Genomic DNA, 16,721 nt, shown 5'->3' on the forward strand with positions numbered 1-16,721 from the left:
TTTGTTGACACTGGAATATTCCCACTTAACCGACATCCCAAATAACCGACGTCGCAAATGATCGACACCACAAATTGTCGACATCCCATATTGTCGACAATGAAATAGTTTCATTTTGTCGACACTGAAATAGTCCCAGTATATCGACAAGCACCCGTTCTTCGGAGCTACTCTTGAAAAGGAGTTGTTCTAATTCATCGTTCAGTTCCTCAACTCACGAGTCGCAATATTTGATTCCGAATTCCGACCGACGGTTCGACGGACATCTTCAAGCTGGCCATTTATTGACTAAAAACTTTTATATTGTAAATATTTATCTTTTTTATTTCTTTCCTTGTTTACAAGGAAAATAGATGACTCGAGTGTTACAAACAATAGTTTTTAAGGAATAATGTGAAATAAGTTAATTTTTATTTGGTAAAAAACGTAATCAACGTGATAACTTAATAACATTAAGTAGTCCTACCAGACACTAACTTAGGTAAGTCACCAACAAGAACCTAAGATACAGCTTATTCGTAGGCTAATTCTGGATCATCAAGCAATATTGTAGCAAATGTTTGAATAGGCACTATCCCTAGGCTATTAGGATTGTCTCTTTTTCCCACTGACCCAGTGTCAACTTTAAAAATTTGTTTATGTAAAAATATTTGGCTGCACTTTAGTTTATGTCCTACATTCATTCAAATGAAAGATATTAATACAAGACTATTTAATATTTTGAATATTTCATTCCGTTAGTTAGGTTAAGTTTTACCCTAACATTACCCAAAATTGATATAGACCTAAGTTTATTGAATGAAATAATCAATATGACTGGGACGGGTGGCGTCGTCCTGTAATCCAACTACTAGCAGGTCACGAATTGTGGATATTTATAGGCATGCACTGTGGATGCGATACTCCCTGGTGTGGATTAACGTCCGCACGAGTGAGTACTACGACTATCCGCAGTACTATCCTGATAATTAGACCAATTCGTATATACCAAGGCAATAATGTGGTTCGGATTCCACTATAAACCGTAGGTCCCTTAGTTGCCATTAGCTGTATGGGCTATTAATTAACAGCTGTGTCTAAGGAATGTCGGCCTTAATCACTAACAAGACTACAAGATCGCGCCACTCATCCTGATCCTACACTCATTTCCATTCATACTTGGCTTAAAATACGGTACCTATAGTGTGATTGTTGACGGAAAGCGGCTGGCTGAAGGGTCGACCATACTCTCACACACGCAGGCCTCACACACACAGACGCAAGGGATTAGGACGGACGTGGGACGGACCATTGTCCTGCCGCACGAGTCATCGCTGGCTCACGGAAATTGAACTATAATTTTTTTTAATTTTACGTTTATTATAAAATGTGGTAACGATTTTGACTTCAGCTCAAAATGCTTAGTAAAATGATAGCTACCAAACAATATATATTTTGCTTACAAAGTGTAAAAGCTACGAATATTTTAACACGTTTTTATTAGCTAGCTACTTGTCATAATCATTTCGTGTTTGGACTCATTTTTCATTGAATTAAACAACAAATTTATTAACACTAACCATTTTACTGTATAATCTAAAATCAAATGAATTGCAATTTTGAGGTATCATACAAAAGATCTTATAGGCCTATTTCTACTTAGTGAATAGGGGATCGGGGCTTTCAGGCAATTAGGACGGTGGTGAGTGTGCGTGCGTGAGTCGGGTCCCTCACAGGTAGGGCTGAGCTCCAGCCGCACTCCGGTAAAAATCAGACTATACTTTGTATGGTCGTCAAGTAATAAGTAAGAAAGTATTAAAGAAATATATTCATTGGAATGAGTGTAGGACGTAAAATTATGTGCTGTCAAATATTCTAGAGCTGTTTGTATTTGGTGTAAGACTAGACTTGGATTATATAATTCATTGCTGATGACATCAATGTTAATTTTATAGATGATCCTGGAGCAAAGGCTGTAATTTGACCTGAACCCAAATTGGTCTCTATTTTAAATATTGTCTTGAACCAATAAGTTAAGAGGACTAACCTTTCTGGACGACATTGCCATCGACATCACTGCAGATGAGAGAGAAAGAGAGACCAGAGTTGTGGACCCTGGAGGCAATTACCATACTGCCGTGATAATGTTACTTGGTCTAACCATAACTTAAGTGAGGTGAACATTCTTTCCCCTTTGTGATAGATTCTAGGCTATGTTTGTTAACTAAGTTATTCAATGTTCAAATCGGTACTTTGGTAAGTATTATCCGGAGGCTACAGATAGCCTATACAGCGCTTTGCGGCGGTTATGTTAGGTTGGGTTATCATAAATGGAAAGAACATTTTTATGTCCTAGGCCTAAACTTACTGTCCATATTTGGGTGGGTTCCATATTATCGACAACCATAGAAACTGATCCAAACTGAATCATTTCATTTAGTGTTGAACAGAGTTTGAACAACTAATTATTTAGGCTATATGTTTTATGGTAACTTTAGGGAAAATATAATGTGTAACACAAGTGCAAACTGCCTTTGCTGCACTCGAGAAACTTTCCACACTCGCCTACGGCTCGTGCGTAAACATTTCTCTTATGTGTAGCAAAGTGCCACTTCGCCCACTAGTTACCTACACAAATAAACTATTATTAATAGTTTTTGGTGGAACATAAGGATAATTAATTATAATCTTTATGCAAATTTATAGTTTTTTTATAAAAAATTAAAACTAGGCCCCTACTTAAAATGTATTTGGATACATCTCGAAACATGTTGTTTGGAAATGTCTTAATTAGGCTAGAGCTTGCATTTTTGCAAATTGGGAAATAACAAATAATTAATGTTTAACACGTTCGCTACCGAGCGACGCACATATGCGTTGGTCCGGTCACTCCTACAGACCAAAAGGAATGATCATGACGTTGCTTACAGACCAAGTGATATAGGAATAACATTGTCAACAGACCAAAAGAGAAATATCGTTTAAATGGACGAATTGACTTCATATTAACCTTAAGTGAATAAGTAAGCAATAAATATTGTTTTTATTTATCGTTTGGAGCAACTTTCAAAACGCTGCATATATGCGTCGGTCAGTTTATTTAATGAAATCTAGATAAAAAGATTACCTACATTTTCGTTTCAATAGACCAGGCGACACACGTTTAAGCGTCGTTGTAAATTTGGTTGTTTCAAGCTTTTACACAAACAAATAAAGAAACTCCACCACTCGCCAAAACTGCAAAGGTTATAACGTTTACATCTGTTCTGAGATGTCGCGGAATGCACAATGTAAACAACAATGTTGCCAACTGTTGTGTGACGTAACCAATCGTCATATCCACAGACCAAGCGACGCACATTTGCGGCAGATATCCCTCTAGACCGATACGATAAAATCAGGGCTTTAAAATAGACCGTTGCTAAGAAATACGCTGATTAATAACATTGAACACCGACGCAAGTCTATTTCAATGTGATCAGCTGACGCAAATATGCGTCGGTGGTCTATGCGAACGTAAATTCCATATAATTGTGGTAGCGAACAAGTTAAACCAATTTATTTTGTCTAAACCAAATTATTGTTACAAATTCTAATATTTGTACTAACTTGACCCAGATTTGCTCAAACATTTTCCTATTAGCTGTACCTATTTGAATATCGCAAATATAGAAAGGAGTGTACACACTTGTATTATTTGTTGGACTAAAATTATTTGTATAACACTATTTTTTGCAATATTTCTGTACAGAACTGAAGCCTACCAGTAAAATGGGGGCGTTGTAATTAATATCCTCCGACATTGGAGAATACAGGGGAGAGGTGCCAGAGGAAGAGGAGATCGAGGATGGGGCGAAGTAAAGACTAAGATTGAAGAGAACTAACTAATGGTAAGTTTTGCCATTTACTTAAATTTAATACTTATAAAACCAGGTAGTCCATTGCCCCCAAGCCTATGTCGCATAACCCTCCTGAATTACTAGTATTTAACCAGCATTTTAACTCGAGAGGTGCCCAAAAATTTGCTTTTGTTTTTTAGGAAATGTAGGCTATATTTTTTGACACCATAACTATAATTTTTCTGAATATGTCATAGTTTTTACATTTGGTAAATACTGAAACAACAATAATTTTAAGACAAATGGAAAAGCCCCTGTCAACAGAAGCAGTTGAAACAAAAAATTCTCATACATCAATAAGGTATTTAGTACAAGCGTGGTTCAATAAGACCTTAGAAGAATATAGAATAACACAATTTGTTGTGATAAATTTGATTTATTTTGCTATAATCTCCTTTTATTCAGCTCTATACACTTATCTTAAAGTTTCTCCAACCTCGTTCAAATTATGTCCAAATAAATAGTACCCTACAAACTTGAAAAGCCTTCAAAATACTCTTCTGTTTCAGTGATGACCAGCTCCATGGCAACTAAAAATGTCCGCTCGTAGGCCTTGAAGCGCCCCTATCCCCACCACCTTCCGCCAGTCACTCGCCCGACAGGGCAGCAAAGAAAACTGTCAGATAATTTTGCCACACTCTGTACGTTATATTTTGTCCTATACAAAATGGGTTATATGGGTCGGCACTTATGTATTGATCCAAACGGTTACTGCAATTGTGGCAAAATTAAACGATATTGTCCTCGGTAATGACCAAATCGTGATTGCAGGGTCATCATCTTCATCTCCCAAGGTCGCCAATGGTTAAAATTGTGGGCATCCTCGGTGCAATCGTGAACATCTTTCGCGGTTGCGAGGCCTGATTATCGTCACCCGCGATCGCTGGTAGTCGTAAATTTCGATCACGCAATCTTTGCAGACGCTTTCGGCTATCATGAGAATACAAGACAAACTTGGATTATTGTACCCCCTAATTCTAACAGATTGTGGGAAAATTTATTTTCCAAGAGAAAAAGCATTCTTTTGAGGCCCCAAGTGAGTCCCCTTCCCAGGCCGAAGCCCTTGGCAATCGCAGTGTCCACTGTTAGGGGAATACGGCCCTGATTTGGAGGCCTATGTTGGTGTGGGGCCTGGTGCAAACCGCCCTCCCCCCCCCCTCAGTACGCCACTGAGTAGCCTACATTAAATAATGATAGAAGTATGCATAAAAAGACTCTTTGTTCAGAATACTGTTTTAATTATTAATTTTTGTTCTGTTATATCCACTATCCAGGCCTGATGACAGGGTGGATGGCGATGGAGGCATGGAGGTTGGGGGAGAGGAGGCTGAAGAAGTGGAGACAAATCAGTTTGGATCCATTATGTTGATTAGTTTAACATTTATTTTGAACATCAGTATTTACATTTTTTTCTCATTTAGATTATTAAATTAAGATAATTTTATTGTTTTTATGAAGATTTTTTCTTACATTTTTAATATTTGTTTGTACTTCTGCCTGGTAAAAAAAATACTGTTTATTATGTTTGTTAAAATGATTACTTTCACTAACTTACCTTGTCTTGGGTAACAAGAGATATCTTGATATTTAACTAGCAGGGTGCCTGTTCTATGGGCGGGGATTGTATAAGTCAGTAGAAACCTTCTTATATTTCGATACTTGGTAAATTAATCATTTCCAACTTTATATAGTATAGATCGCTATTCCTGTATTGATGTACTGAAATGAATAAAATTATATGAAATGAAATGTTGTTTTTTATATATTTTGATGACACACTATTAAAAAGGCATAACAATATTCTAGAGTTTATAACAGCTAATGTTTGTGTTTTTATTAATGATTTATTGTGACTTTTGAGTGATTGAAGGATTTGTGATTTGGTTTTAAGGAGATTGATGTACCTAATTTTTTTAACCCTTTGAGTGCCAACGTCCAGGGAACCGGACGTTTTTAAAACGAGCCAAAAGTGCCGACGTCCGGCCGACCGGACGTTTTTAGAACGAGCCAAAAGTGCCATCGTCCGGCTGACCGGACGTTTCGTAATGATCGAACAGTTGTCATAACAACCGAATGGATACTCGGATTCTTTTAACCCATATATTAACATTGAGTCGAAAGTTACTAGATGCGATACATCGATTTTCGTTGGTCAAAATATCGAAAATTCGACCCTGGCACTCTAAGGGTTAAATCTATACTTATTAAATACGCAAGCAGGTTTTTTGTGACAATTACTTTTGAAATTACTGAACCGATTGACATGTTTTTGGTGTCATTGGAAAGAGCATAACGTGAAGTTGTGCAAGAAACTTTCTTTTTAGGGAAATAATTAGAGAGTGAGGACCTGGGGCCCTTTAAAGTTTTGTATTTCTCCATAAGATTAACATGGGAAACAAACATTGTTATGAAACTCCAGCTGTTGTCAGAAATTTAAAGTGAGAAGAAGAACATATGTTAATTGTAAAATTGTGACAGAGAGGTTATGCAGAAAATCAGGTAGTTAATGGTTATTTGGTGCTATTAAAATAAAGACTGAAATTTGTAAACGTACTGGCGACAATGGGTGATACCACGCAAACTACATTATCATTGACAAAGACCAACATGGAGAACCTATTGCGACTATAAGTGGGAAACATTTCTACAACACACTAAAAGCCCATGGTGGAAGGAAAAAACATAGGTGTGCTATTCCCGTCCTTGTATTGCAAACAAAAGATCACCTGATTGTAACTGTCAAATTAGTATGTATTTGTTTTGATTTGATTGTTAATGTTTTTTTTTATAAAAACACAAATTATAAAAACCATAACAACCAAATCAAAACAAATACATATACTAATTTGACAGTTATAATCAGGTGATCTTTTGTTTGCAATCCAAGTGACGTCAGAATATGACGGGAATAGCACACCTATGTTTTTTCCTTCCACCATGCTAAAAGCCAGATCAGCTTTTGAAACATGATAAAATATTTACAAGAAATGTTGATTATGTTGAACTGGTAAGTACATTGTGAGTATTATTATTAGTTACGTAATCTTTGGGTTGACTCTTTTAAACTCATCGGAATTATAACTTATATTTTAATTGTTCTTAAACAAGTTATTTGTTTTTAAATAACTCCTTTATGTACTTCTTTGCGATTGCTCGATTTCGAGCAACATATACCTAGTTCAATTTATGGGTCAACTTTTTTTTATAAGAACCGGGTTTCGTTATTCATGTAACTATTGGAACACTTTTTATTATCCTATACTCTAATACGAGCAAGGTTTGCTTGTATGTATGTATGTATGTATGCTTGCACCAAGATCTCGAAAACGGCTCCGACGATTTTCTTCAAATGTTGTAAATAGTTTATTTCTGGCATAAAAACAAGTTTACTGCAGTTAGAACTGCCAAAAAAAATTTAATTACGTAGAAAAATGCAACTGAAAATCAATTTTTTTTTAACATTAGTCTTATGGGTTGCTAGGTAACCATGTTGGCTGAATTAAATAACAAGTAAAAAGTAAACAACATACTTGAAATTGTAGCATGTGATCATAATAAGCCAACTACCCACAGTATACAACAAATTACAAATACAGTACAAAAGGTAAAACATCACATGTTAATATCTAGCAAAGATTATACTGAAGATTACTCGATACATTGTAGTCAAGGGTAGCAGTGCGAAGTCTGGGATCTGTTTATGACGATTAGATCAAAGTATCTGCAATTCTTAAAATGCTATAGGAAGGGAAGGAAAAAGGCCCGCGACGTAGGAAGTGGTGAGGAAGTAGTTAATGATATGGGAAGGGAGGGAAACAGGTCCGCGACGTAGGAAGTGGTGAAGGTAGTAGTCAAGGCGAGCAGTCGGGAGTGTGGGAACTGTTTATGACGATTAGATTGAGGTATTTGCAATCCTAAAATGCTATGGGAAGGGAGGGAAACAGGTCCGTGACGTAGGAAGTGGTGAAGGAAGTAGTCAAGGCGAGCTGTCCGGAGTGTGGGAACTGTTTATGATGATTAGCTTAAGGTATCTGCAATTCTTAAAATGCTATAGGAAGGGAAGGAAACAGATCCGCGACGTAGGAAGTGGTGAAGGAAGTAGTAAAGGCAATCATAAATGCTATGGGAATAGAGGGAAACAGGTCTGTGACTTAGGAAGTGATGAATGAAGTAGTCAAAAGGCGAGCAGTCCGGAGTGTGGGAACTGTTTATGACGATTAGATAAGGGTATGGGCAATCCTAAAATGCTATGGGAATGGAGGGAAACATGTCCGTGACGTATGAAGTGGTGAAGGAAGTAGTCAAGGCGAGTAGTCCGGAGTGTGAGAACTGTCTATGAGGATTAGATTGAGGTATCTGCAATCTTAAAATGCTATGGGAAGGGAGGAAAACAGGTCCAAGACGTAGGAAATGGTGTAGGACGTAGTAAAGGCGAGCCGTGTGGAGTTTGGGAATAGATTTATGTATCTCCAATACTAAGACTGCTTTCAGAGTGAACTAATGACTTTTCCCGAGCAAAGCTCGGTCCCCAGGTACTAGTATCCATAATACGAGTAAAAAAATTAAACATAACTAGAAAACACCACGTAGGATTCGAATCAGCTGCTTGATATTGACATTTTGTGGACATTGTGTGACTATTTTTATATATTTCAATCTACTGATGAGGGAATTAAATTAAAAACAATTTATTTAGTATAAAAAGTATAGTTGACTTCCAATTAAAAGGTTTATTATAATAAAATAACTGGATTTGTAATAAAACAACTATTATTATAATAAAAAGCTAGTGACGTCATTTTTTATGTTTATGAACCATTCCGTTTCTGTTCTAATATCGGTGATAACAGTTACAGTAATTCCTTTTACCTACGACCTTTTTTAAAGTAGCCGTTTCAGTTAAGTCCTTTAATACGTCAACAGCTGATCTTGTGTCTTTGTTTTTGTGTCAAATACTGCGTCCATAAAGATTACATAAAAATTTTTAGAGCCAGTGGGGGGGATTCCTTAGAGAGTTTTTTTAACACCATATAGTTGTTAGCACTCACCGATATATGGTCTTTATCACCATGCAAAATTTGAAAATGATTACTTCAGCCGTCTTGGAGGAGATTGCGTATTACGAAATGCATAAGAGTCGACGTATAAGAGCTTCGCTCAATGAGTTATACGATTTTAGATTTTTTTAACATAGAGTAGGTAAGGTGTTTACATATTTCCAGCACAAGGAACCATTTTGATCAATATTTTTGAAGATTTTCAGTGTTTGTTATTGTGTCTGATTAACATGGATATGGATGTCACTGAAATAGCCGCCCTGGAAAATATACCACACAAACTGACCTTGTGAAAATAGGGTTAGGAAAGTAAAAAACTGTCATTGTTAGTGTCAGCCCGGTTTTCTGGCTAGTCAAACTCAAAGTCAAACTAGCCCATAACTGAATAAGTTACACACACTTACCATGGTTGGAATATGCAGGCAACCTTGTGTTTGCATTGAACAGTATGACAGAACAAAAACCAATAACTTTGTGGTAATGCAAACATCATCTATACAGTAATGAGAATTGAGAATCAAAGATTCATAATTATAATTAATAATTCAGTAATAGAGTAAACAAAAAAACAATAAATCTTCATAAATAAAATTAGAGTTTTGTCTGCAAATTGCTCAGAATTATATATTAAAACGTTTTTTATTAGCTCGCTTATTTCTTGTCTGGTACAAATTTTGCAATCAATTTTATACTAAGTTCCCGATGAGCTAGAGACTTGAAACTTGAAACATAGCTCACAAATGGATGACAATGCAATATTACCTATATCATTTAATTTTCATATTTCCCTTGTGCTACGCCCCATGGGCTTGTTTTTATTAGCTCGCTAGTCGCTTTCCTACAAATTTTGATATCAATTTTAAACAAAGTTCCCGATGAGCTAGAGACTTGAAACTTGAAACATAGCTCCCAAATGGATGGCAATGCAATATTATATCATTTAATTTTCACATTTCCCTTGGCTACGCCCCATGGCCTTCCAAATTTTCCATGTTTACATTTTGAAAGAATGTAAATATATCAATTAATTTAAGTCATCTGTAAATTTTTTTTTTTATACTAAATAATATAATTCACAATTTTGATATGGAAAAATAATAAAACATTTGCTATTTAAATAAATAAATAACTGGTACTCCAGTCCCATCTTCAAACTCTCTAAGAGTCCTCCACTTCTTCCTTGTCCTCCTTAGACACATGCTGCTGGCCCTTAACGTCGCACAAAAAGGTTTCTTCGATTTTTCTGTTAGGCATTCTGCCATTGCTCTTAAGGGCACGAGACGCTCTCAAAGGTCGCATTTCCCCCATAAGAATTACATTGAAAACAAATTTGGTACTTTCCTGTTAAAGGGAACATTCATTATTATCGATGATTTTGTTTCGATATATCGATATTTTTGTTTTCCGATCCGATCCATTACAAATTGACAACAATAACTAACTGATCTTGTTTAGGCTAAAATAGTCTAATATATGGATTAAAAAATGAAACTGTTCTAAGCTAACTTAACATAACCAACCAAACTTGCTTTACCATTTAAAAATTCCGTTTGGGTTTGATAATAAAAAAGGCAAGTTAAACACGGAACTTTTAAATGTTACAGCAAGTTTGGTTAGTTATGTTAGGTTATTTTTTTAGAACAGTTTCATATACTGAACAATATTTATCGTAGTTGTCAGCTGATATGTTTCAATTTGTTAATATCGATATATCGAAAAAAATCATCATTCATAATGAATGTTCCCTTTAACAGGAAAGTACCACAAATTTAAATACCCCCGCCGCAGCAAACCTGCCGACCAAGCGAATTTCCATTTGTCTGAATTGATTTTCAATTAAATTTATTTGAATAACATTAGACTTAATGAGTACCTAGGTTTGCTGCTACAAGGAAACTAATAACGGAAAGTGTATTTTTTAGTAAAATATTAATAGCTTAGTGTAAAATAAATAAATTTGCCAAGTTTGATCAAAATATATCCATAAACAAGCAAAATACCACAGTTTACAATATTCTCCATAAGAATAACATGGGAATTTAAAATTTACAATTTTTGAATTTTCTCCGTTACCAATAATTGTACAAAAACACTTTGATATACTAAATTATTTGTTTTTTTAAGCTCTTTAAAAAGGTCTTGAGAGAAATTGGGTAATTTTGTGTTTTGAGGGTCAAAAATGAGAAAAACCATTTTTTACCCCATAAAACCTCCCGTAAAACCCCGTTTCCATGGTCCGATCATGCTGGTTCGCGAACTCATTCAAGTTTATCCTGCCTTACACCTTTAAACCAAATTTCATCAAAATCGGACAAAAATTACTCAAGTTATCGCGTTCACGGACGTATATATATATATATATAAATCTATATATATATATATATATATATACATATATAAAAATTTGAACGAATGGTGTTTTTGGCCTCTAGGGACATCAAAATGAATAAGTAAATCGGTCCCGGGCCTAAGTCTTACCGTGCCACCTATGGTAATAGCTACTTCCCTATAGGGAAATTCGCTAAAAAACAAAAACAGCTGTACATAAAAATAAACTCACCAACTTTTTTGGAGTAAGTATTTATGTTTGTAATATGTATGAGGTTATAAACAAATCCAAACAGTTAATCAGTTTTGTTGGAAGAACAGAAAATGTCTTGAATTTAAAGGAGAAATATTGAAGACAGGAGGAGGAGACAATTAATAGGAAATCTTATACTTATGAGAAGAGTAGAGGAGAGGGTCTCACAGTAAGGAATCCAGGTACGCAATCACTTGGGGAGATGAATCATTTTTGCCAGTTATGCTAAGCAACTTGTTTTGGAAGTAAATAAAAAAACCATGAAGAATATACACATCGTGTTGTCACAGTGGTAAAGTAAACCTACCTAAAGTCAGATCAAAGAAATACATGCAAGAAATGTTTACTGGTATCAGCTTTAAGTCGGGAAACATTTGTAGAAAACACTAAAAAATAAGGCCGGGTCCTAAAAATGCTAAAATATTTTTACAAGAAACGTTTCTTTATAATTTCAAAGCAGTATTAAATAGCGTGAGTATTTCAATTAGTTAGCATTTAGTCGGGTCTTTTAAACTCTAGCTTCAAGCTAATGGGAGAAAGTATGTGTCAGATTGCCGATACCGTTTATTTTGCATTTATGAAAACAGCTAATTTGAACTAAGCAGCAAAAAAAACTGTGATACGCAATGAGAAATGTCAAAGTAGGATTGTGTTATCTTTACGTTTCTAATTTCATGAATAATTTGTGATATTTTGTGAATTTTTATAATTTTTTTCTCTATTGTTTAGGTGAAGTGGTAGAACATAATTGCTATGTTTATGTAAACTGTAAATTTAAAGAAGCAAATTTTATCAAACTGTGTCCTTCCCCATTGCATACACAAAGCTTGAGTATAACTCTTGAGTATATATGTCTATACTCCTTTTATCCATGGTATAACTACAATAAGCATTTTATACTTATATGCCAACCCCATAAGAAGGACGGGTACTCTGCTAGTAGATTGGTATATTTATAGTTAGTAGGTAGGCCATACATTCAATCTAATACATAATTATATGAAAAGAAACTCAAATAAACCTTAGATTTCCTACATGCCTCTGTCTTAATCTGATATAGACGCTTGAAATAGATTTAACATCCAAACACATTAAAAACTGGAAAATAAATTATTAATATGTGGAGGGTATAAATACTTAAGATTTAAAACGAAAAACGTTGGATGCATGCAATTGATAATAATACATTAGTTCAATAGGTGAAGGTAATTGAAAATTTGTGTATTTTTACATTTCATACATTAAAGAAGCCGAAACAACTCAAACAAGTCTTATCTCAATTGCTGTCTATCTCTCCAGCAGTATACAATGCCCGAGCGGAAATGCCGGAAATGCCATTGATATCATGAAGGCTCCTCCAACGATGTGAGCCTCCCAACGGCTACAGTTGCGGTCAACCTAGTACTGTACTTTTATGATTCAAATTGTCTAGGTAGGTCAATGTGGAACTTTGGCACGTTATTAAAATAATACTTGTACTGTAATAATCATTTCAAATATGTATAAATAACAAATCAAAAATTATTTGATAGTTTACTTTACTTCAGACAGAGACATAATATTAATAACGTAATTAATTATTGGTTTTCAACCGAAATATTAATTTAGGCCTAAACAACCTTAGGACGTTGACCCCCCCCCCCTTTCGAGGGTGCGTTTTAACCAACTACTGCGAGGCGCAGTTCGTATGATAAGGACCGTTTCCCGACTGTACCACAGAAAACATATACTAACTGGGGCCCATTTGATAATGAAGTACATAATATTATTAGTAAATCAGCTGATCGACAATGCAAATCTAATGGAAATTACAAGTTGTTGTAACTTGTAATTTGTAGTTTATTATGAAATGGGCTACGCAGGATTAAATCCTGTACGCAGGATATGAGCATGTATTGTATATGTGACGACGTCTTAACTTGACTGCTGGAGACGGGACTAGTGAGAATAAAAACTACATCCAAGTCCAAGTCTATATATGACTGTTATTCGCTAAATCAATAAAACAAGCCGTTAACGTAATCTTTATTGCTTTCATTAACAAAGTGTACTATTCCTCCTGTAGTTGTCCGATTGCACCTATGGCCAGGGATTAGGTCCACCCTACGATTGCACCGACAGCCCTTTATACAGTACTGTGGCATTGCCTAACCACACAGGTTATAGGGGTACCCGTTAGTACTAATGTGTGCATACTTTTAATCTTTCAGTAGAGTATTAAAATGTTCTAACGCGGTAAAACTGATTTGTTTATTAAATAACAAACATTATCAGGTTGATTATACATTGCACGAAATAATACGTAAAACATAAATTGCTTATCGCCGAATACACAAAGTCCATTAACAAGTCTGGAAAATCTGCGTTAGTGAACTATAGGTAGCCATAGATGAACTAATATTAAAATTAGTATATTATTAGTTCTTACTATGGCTACCCGAAAATTGTCCTCATAATGGTCACTAGTACTTTTGGTTGAATAAGGCCTTCAAGAAATTTTGGATAAGTCACAGACTCCAAATTAGAGGCGTGCGTACACAGAGAGATTCTTTCTAATTTTTATTCTGGTCCAAAAACTGTAAGTTGAATGGCCTTTGTGAAAAACGCGTAATACAGTAATAAAATTTGAGTAAAACTAAAGTGTTAAATAGTCGATGGGGTTACGTTAATTCAACTTTAAAAGTATCTACCATTTATTATGTATACCATATACGAGAGAGGTCATCCAGTGGCCAAAAACTCGACCAAAATAATCTGCTATAAGGTACAGAGTTCTCTATTTCCACCCCGCACTGTAAATAAAACATTATTGGAATTTCTTCCATTTGTTTTGATTTTCTGTTTATGTTTCGTTGTCATTTCGTCACCAGCATGGCAACCCATATATGACCCATATGCAAATTTGTTTAAACTAGTAAACACGTCGCTCGAAATCGAGCAATTGCAAAGAAGTAAAGTAGTTATTTAAAAACAAATAAAAGTCATCATAATTTCCCATGAGTTTAAAAGACTCAACTCATAGATTACGTACCTAACAGTTCCATATAAACAACATTTCTTGTAAATATTTTATCATTTTTCAAAAGCTGATCTGGTTTTTTATGTTTCCCACTATAGCCGTAATAGGTTGTCCGTGTTGATCATCGTCAATGATAATGTATGGCTGCATGGTACCACCCATTGTCGCCAGTACGTTTACAAATTTCAGTCAATTCTTTATGGCGATAATATTTTGTTTACATGACTAAGAACTACCCTACTACCTGATTTTCTGCTTAACCTCTCTGTCGCAATTTTATTTGCATGAATTGGCATTCATTTGGCTAGTTACTGTTATATCGTAAATTATATTTACCTGAAAAAAATGCAGAATTGAAAGGCCTAATGTCGTCCAGATGGTTTTTTGTTTCCCTTAAATGGGAATAATGCGAATCCTTCAATACAAGTTGTATTAAGGTTTCTTGGATATAGTCACATTCTTTTAAAATCCCTTGACTTTTATGAAAACACTAGCAGAGTACCCGTCCTTCGTATGGGGTTGGCATATAAGTATAAAATGTTTATTGCAGTTATGCTCATAAGCTTTCTGATTGCAATGGGGAAGGACACAGTTTGATAACATTTGCTTCTCTAAATTTAAGGTATACATAGTATTACACATCTACCATAGCCATAATGTTCTACCACTAAAAAAATATTATTAAAAATTCTCAAAATATCACAAATTATTCATGAAATTAAAAACAGAATCCTTCTTTGACAGTTCTCATTGCGTATCACAGTTTTATAAACGCAAAAGAAATAGTGCTGCACCCTGTTGGTAAATCTTAACTTGTTGGTAACTTTTTAAGGCTTTTGCATATCATAGAACAAACCTTTTTATTTGAAACAGCCGACTAAATTCTTTTATTCCCTTTAAATATGAATACTCATGGAACTACAGAGCCACTGGGGCGGAGCCCGAAAAGATTTTTGAGATAAGAATATACCTATACATTTATGTTAATCATGTAAGCTATCATTGTGCCAAATTTCAGCCCAGTCCGTCCAGTAGTTAATGCGTGATTGAACTTCAAACACACAAACTTTCACACACACACACACATATATATCCTTATATATAATTCTGTAAGACAAAATTTTTACCAGAAAATTGTGGACGTCTGGTAAGTCGCAGAAAAGTGGGAGTGGTCTTAAATTAAAGGTCTTGACCCCAGGGACTCGGGAAAATAGCAGAACTCCCATAAATTTACCAGGAAACGAGATATAACGTAAAATATCCACCATAAGAGAAGCATGGGGACTGAAAAACGTCTGCATTCTAATCAGCTGTTACTTATTTATTTGTAATGTTTACATTTATTCCCAAAGTCAATGTTGTCAAATAATGTTTCAAAACGAAATGTATTTGTTTTATTTTCTGTTTTCCGTTTTTATAATGAGTGAAGATACTAGACAGGGTATGGGAAGATCTGCAAGACGTAGAAGAGTAACCAGGAATTTATTTTGTTTTCCGTTTTTATAATGAGTAAAGTAACTAGACAGAGTAGGGGGGACCTGCAAGACATGGAAGAGTATCCAGGAATTCAACTGACACAAGAAATGCTGAAAGAGAACGTCATGTAAGGCCTAACTATGAAAGAAATCCACAACCTGGTTTACAACCTGCCTTCAGAAGAACGCTGGAAAATGAGTTGAGTGTTGCTTTTCACAATATATGTCCTCTTAACATGATTCTAACTTCATAAAAAACTTAAGGCAATACAACAGTGCAATGGTTTTTGCGTCGCTTTCCGCTACACAAAAAGATATTCCGGGAAATGGGCCCTAATGTTTTAAAATTCAGGGACAAATTCATAGATATATTTCTGTCTTACTACAGCGAAATGGGGAGTTGTATTCACATTAACAATTGTGTCTAAATTAGGGGCTATGGCCCCTACAGGCCACTAGTATATATATAATACGCTAAGCCGATTTTTGTGAGCAGAACTCCTCCCTCATTTTTGGACCGATTTTAGAAACTTTGGTAGGAGGTGTCCAAAGAAAGGTCTTGGTCTGTAGATGAGTTATCAAAAGAAAAACGAAATAAATTCTCTTAGGACTCTGCCCCAGAAGCTTTTAAAGATCCCTCCACAGATTTGCTTACATTTCGGTCATGTGGATAATACTTTTTAATAAAAACAGCTGTTCATTTAAAAATTG

At 35.2% G+C, this 16,721-nt stretch overlaps 1 long non-coding RNA gene across 1 annotated transcript; it reads left to right on the forward strand.

The window, feature by feature from the left end:
- The first annotated feature begins 352 nt into the window (after positions 1-352).
- LOC128997269 (uncharacterized) lies at positions 353-5,627 on the forward strand. The gene is made up of 4 exons (XR_008491115.1): positions 353-481; positions 1,935-2,155; positions 3,731-3,869; positions 5,153-5,627. It is a non-coding gene; the product is annotated as an uncharacterized LOC128997269 (long non-coding RNA).
- The last annotated feature ends 11,094 nt before the right edge of the window (positions 5,628-16,721 follow it).

The sequence above is a fragment of the Macrosteles quadrilineatus genome, unplaced genomic scaffold (assembly GCF_028750875.1).
Source record: "Macrosteles quadrilineatus isolate MER2022 unplaced genomic scaffold, UCM_ALF_1.0 Scaffold_6__1_contigs__length_79288215, whole genome shotgun sequence".
NCBI classification, from domain to species: domain Eukaryota; kingdom Metazoa; phylum Arthropoda; class Insecta; order Hemiptera; family Cicadellidae; genus Macrosteles; species Macrosteles quadrilineatus.